We start from the raw sequence: 6,000 nt of genomic DNA, 5'->3' as shown, positions 1-6,000 counted from the left end.
TTCTTTCTAGTGTAATTTGTCTTTCTTTTATGTATATAAAAAGAGTATCATAGGCCTCTAGTCACACCATAGAGTTGAATCCTCCATGGACTAAGATGAGCTCAGATATTTCACAAAGATGATTTTGAACTTCTTAGGGTTTAGATGACACCACGAACTTGTGCACAAGCCTCAAACTTGTCACTTACAGTAAAACTTTATTACAATGATAAATTTTCAATCTGTAATGTTCTTTATGAAATTTATGTTTCAAACAATACATATCACTTGTTATACTCATGCTCCAATTTTATCACATACACCCTTTCAAAGAAAGTGTTTGGAACATTTCCCGCATAACCCTTACAAACTTGAAGAGATCATTCGTCCAATTTAACTCATGAAGTAGCTCTTTGTTGCTTTCTAAGTATGGATCACAGTCTAATAAAGTATAGTAGTCATTCCTCCTGTTGTGACATATAGTAAATGAAAATTCACATTTTGGGCATGCTAAGTCAATATTGATAAAAATTAATTTGATGCCTTGTCCAACTTCAATATGAAAGGCAAGCACTCTATTTTACCATGCCACGACCTCTTTTTGCCCTCTTTATCATTCTTAAATCAATATTACTTCTTTCCTCGAGTACTATTAGTGCACTCAATTGTTCATAAATTATATCTTCACGTTCAGTACTTGTATCATCCTCTTGAGATATTTAGTTTAGCACTTGGAAGATGAGAGTGCCTCTAAATCACTCAACCATTGTCCATGTTTGGTTTCTTTCACTATTTTAGGGTGAAAATAAGTGTATTATAGTAGCTTGAGATGGTCTTCAAAGTCTCCAACCTTTTCTTGGTGGTTAGCAATGTCCCCCGTTGTGGCTTCAGAACATTTCAAAGAATGGAATACACAATTCTTCCACGAGTCTGTATTTTTCTCGATTGCGTTAGATTGCTTCAAATATAGGTCATCAATACATGTCTTCTCACTGGAATTTGTAGAATAATAATTTTGTTGCCTCAAAGATATGGAGCCACAAAACTCGCATAAATATAATGAGCCCAGACTTCTATTTATAACAGATCTCCGCTTATCCATAGGAACCATGACCTACCATAGGGAGCTCGGATCAATTTGCATACCTCAATTAGGCTCAAACTTCCTGTCAAACCTAAATGTAATGTGCTTCATAAACTTGCATGGTTCCACAAATATATATAGCCTCAAGTTTGCAAATTCTCTCAGAGAATTAGGTACCTCACAGGTCTTTCTAGGTCCACAAATTTCCATAGTAACTAGATGTCATAGGGACCTAAAGTTTTTGGTCATATTTCCACATAAAAGATATATATATATATATATATATCTTAGGCTTTGCAGATATCTTCATACTTCACATATCCATAGTGCACTGAATCACTTCGCATATACAAAGATAGGTGCCTCAGTGTTGATCACGTAGTTAATTTCATATCATAAGGATAACTTCACCACAAAAACTTAACACGAAGTTGGAAAGATTAAACCTTTCAAAGGAATGAGGGTGCTCAAATCATCAGAGAGGGCTTCGCTTGCATTCACTACTCTTCAACCTATATTTAATACCATGTTGATTTTTCTAGGGTTCTCAGAAACTAGAAACAATTTCCTTCAATAGATAACTACTTCCAATGATTTATTAGCATCAATTTTATATATAACATCCAATATCATTAAGTAGTTATACAAAATAAAATTTCAACCATTAAACATGAAAGAGCAGTAAAAATAACCATGAGACAATGAGACAAGAGACACAAAAAATTAGGCCTGAGGCCAGGGCAAAACCCACAAGGGGAAAACCCATAAATATTTCCTTATGAGAGAGAGAAATCAATGTTCATCAATACATCCAGAAATAAGACATCAAGATAGCTTCTAACCAGAAAGAAAAGCTTCTCACAAGGCGATGCCTCTCTTCCTTCTTGCTTCTAAAATTTGGCATCCTTCTATTCTTATCTTCGCAAGAACGAAGATGAAACCATAGATCATTTATGTGTCAAATGAGAGGGAGAGTATCTCATATGTATAGTCTTCCAAAGGGGGCGAAAAGGTGCCTAGCCGATTTGGGGTCGACTTGATCAAGGAGGCATAATTAAAAAAAAATAAAAAAATTCCCTTTTTCTTTATAAATGAAAATACCATCCATGGTTATTATATTTCCAACAATAGGTCTACCAAATATGTAGGTGGAGCACGATGGAGTATGAAAATGTTTGCACTTGGAAAGAATGCCAAGGTAAGTTTTCCAAGTACTAACAATAAGTCCAAGGGGATATTGGACATTATACAATCAAATGTATGCAGAAAATTTATTGTACCGTCTCTAAGTAACATTTTATATTGTGTCAATTTATTGATGATTTCTCACGCGAAACATGGATATATTTCTTAAATGTAAAAGATGAAGTTTTTAGTAAGTTTCAAGAATTCAAGGCTTTAGTAGAAAATCCTTCTGGAAGAAATATTAAAGTTTTGAGATCAGATAATAGAGTTGAATACACCTCAAATGAGTTCAAAGACTTTTGCATAGCAACAGGGATTAAGAGGGAGTTGACAACTCCCTACAACCTCCAACAAAATGGGGTTGTAGAGAGAAAGAGCAGATCAATTGTAGAAGAAACTAAAGCGATGATCCAGGACCAAAACTTACCCATGTATCTATGGGAAAAAACATCCAAAACAATTTTATATGTGCCGAACGTAAATCCTCATGAGGTATTGGGGGAACAAGACACCAAAATAAGTACTCACCAGGAAGAAACCAAAAGTCAGCGACTTGAGGATGTTTGGTTGTCCAGTGTACATACATGTTCTCAAGGAAAAGAGAACGAAGATAGAGCCTTCAGGAAAGAAGGGCACCTTTGTTGGATATAGTGAGACTTCAAAGGCTTATAGAATATACATCTCCAAACAGAGAAAGATTGAGATTAGCATAGATGTCACCTTTGATGAAGAAACAACTTTTAGGAAATATAGAGTCTCGCATGGATGAGGAGAGAGAGGAGCAAGAGGCTCCCAAGGATACAATGATGATTGATTCTACTCCAAAAGAACATATCCTAGAAGATTAGGATGAGAAAGTAAGGCCAAAGATATTAGTAGATCCACCCAAAGAGGTTACAGTTATCATGAAGAGACTAGTATGGATCCATAACACATTGCAGGAAGTAGAAAAACATGCAAATCCAAATGCTTGTTTAGAGAGAGTAAGAGACCACATAATTTTACCATCTATGTGGCACTAATGAGTAAGATCATTAATTCAGAACCTTCCACTTGTGAGGAAGCGGCAAAACAACAAGTATGGAAGGATGTTATGGTGGAAGAGTACCAATTCATCATGAAAAATGATGTGTGAGAGTGGTTTCGAGATCAGAAGGGAAGTCAGTGGTGACTTCAAAATGGATCTACAAGATCAAGCATGTTGCAGATGGCAGCATAGAAAAGTACAAGGCTAGATTTGTGGCTAGAGGATTCTCCCAAAAAGAGGGAAAATATTATGATGAAACATTTTCCCCAGTAGCCAGGTACACTTCTATTAGATCTATCATCTCTATTGCTTTTGTTATGGGTTGGAAATTACACTAGATGGATGTAAAGACTGCCTTTTTGAATGGTGTAATTGAAGAATAAGTGTACATAGAGCAACCACAAGGTTTTGTGATCCATGGGAAGGAGTCCCATGTTTGTAAATTGAAGAAAGCTTTGTATGGGCTTAAGCAGGCACCCAGGGCATGGTATGCCAGAATAGGTATTTGATGAGCTTGGGGTTTACCAAGAGTAATGCAAATCCCAACCTTTACTACAAGGTTGAAGATGGTTGCCCCTTGATATTGGTATTATATGTAGATGACTTGTTTCTTACAAGGGATGAGAAGCTCATAGATGGGTGCAAGAGGGAGGTCACTTCAGAGTTCGAAATGAAGGACCTAGGTTTAATGCAATATTTTTTGGGATTATAAGTGCGGTAGAGACTAGATGAGAGCTTCCTTAGCCAAGGGAAGTATACAGTTGAGATCCTGTAAAGATTCGGGATGATGGAATGCAAGTCCATGGCCACACCTATGGTTATAAATCTAAAGTTTTTGAGTGATTCGTCTTCAAATTTAGTTGATCCCATGATGTACAGAAAAATGTTCAGATGCTTGATGTACATGGTTAATACCGAGCCGAATACATGCTTTGTAGTGACCACATTGAGTCAGTACATGGTTGAGCCTAGACATGTACATTTGGTAGCAACAAATCATGTATTGATGTACCTACATGGTACAGTTGAATATGAAATCAGATATGTCACGAACGATGAAGTAAAGCTGCAAGGTTATACAAACTATGATTGGGCAGAGAGTGCAATAAACAGGGAAAGCACATCAGGATGTTGCTTCAGTTTTGGATCAAGTATGTTCTCATGGTTTAGCATAAAAGAGTTGTCAATGGCACTCAGTACAATAGAAACCAACTCACAAAACCAGCTCAATGCTCACAAAAAGATAGAAAAGAAAGATCAATGCCTTAGAAATCAGCGTCTTCAAGGGGGCAACCTCCTTTACATTACACAAATGAACAATTCTTAGATGATACAAATGAAAAAACATCCTTTCTATATATAGGAGTCTAAGGGGTAACAATATAATCAAAGTAGACATAACAATAATAATATAAGGGCACGACAATAACAATAGTGGGCTTCTATGGGGCACAATAATAACAATATGGGGACAATAGGGGCACAACAAAAACAATAAGGGATACAATAACAATAGTAATGGGGGAATCACTAGTATTATAGGGACCTAACATGCCCCTCTCCTTCAAAAAATTGTTGTCCTCAACGCTTGAGTAGTCTTGGATGATTCTGTATAAAAGTATCATCCTCCCATGTGGAATCTTCAGCGGGTAAGTTCTTCCACTTGACAAGATACTCCAAAATTGATTGATTTCATAGCTGTTGAGTTCTTGTTTCTGTGACTGCTTCAGGTTCCAATATGATTTTTCCTTCCTCGCCAAGTTCTAGAAATATTGTTTGAACTGGGAGCTTGTCACAAATAACCTTCTTTAAGCATGAAACATGGAAAACTAGGTGCACTCGGGAAGCTGCAAGAAGCTCCAATGTATATGCCATAGTACCAATATTTTGCAACACCTTGTACGGACCGTAATACTTTGGTGATAATTTATTATCCTTCTTAGCTTGCTTGAGGGAAATTTGTTTATATGGTTGTAGCCGTAGAAATACCCAGTCACCTATATCAAAACTTCTTTCGTTGCGATGTTGATCTTCCTGTTGTTTTATTCTATTATGTGCCAAAGTTAGGTTATCCTTTAAGAGTTGGAGAACTTGTTGTTGATAATCGATGTGATCTTCCACTGCTTGAACCTTAGAATTTTCTCTTAAATATGATGTGATAGACGGTGGGTGATATCCATAAAGTGCCATAAATGGGTCATTTTTGCTGCAGTATGGAAGGAAGTGTTATACCACCATTCAGCCAAAGGCGACCATTTTACCCATTGTGTTTGTTTATCATATACAAAGCAATGAAGATATCCTTCCAAACATTTGTTTACTATCTCAGTTTTCCCATTTGATGCAGGAGCATTCAACCCAAGGAAAATCATTGTATTTTAGTAGACATAGGGGGGTCATGTGTTTTAAGGAAGTTGGATTCCTAAGTGTTGAATTAATGTAATATTTAGGCTTTTCAGTGAGTATGATAGGAATTAATTAGATGTTGTGAGGATGTTTGTAAATGCTCTTGAATGAAGGAGAACATGAGTGGTTCAGAATGACGAGAGAGTTAGAATTAAATTATAATTCTTAAGGTAGTTTCATGATTCGATGAACTAGAGAGGACATTTAGGAGTCAGTTCAGTAGATTAAGGATCTAAACTAGGAAATTGGTTATAGAGTCTTATGTATAAATGTAAGCCTACAAGCAAAGAGTAAGAGGAGGCCACTGATATTGAAGATC

The 6,000-nt window shown here is 36.4% G+C and overlaps 1 pseudogene; it reads right to left on the bottom strand.

Annotated features, from left to right (window-relative positions):
• Window positions 1-292: 292 nt before the first annotated feature.
• LOC149228207 (kinetochore protein SPC25 homolog) overlaps window positions 293-6,000 on the bottom strand; it is a 44,818-nt pseudogene continuing 39,110 nt past the window's right edge.

Source organism: Pinus tabuliformis, chromosome J (assembly GCF_031772625.1).
Source record: "Pinus tabuliformis cultivar Carrire ecotype Pingquan chromosome J, CPIR1, whole genome shotgun sequence".
Classification (NCBI taxonomy): Eukaryota; Viridiplantae; Streptophyta; class Pinopsida; order Pinales; family Pinaceae; genus Pinus; species Pinus tabuliformis.
This window is presented reverse-complemented; position numbering and strand designations above follow the sequence as displayed.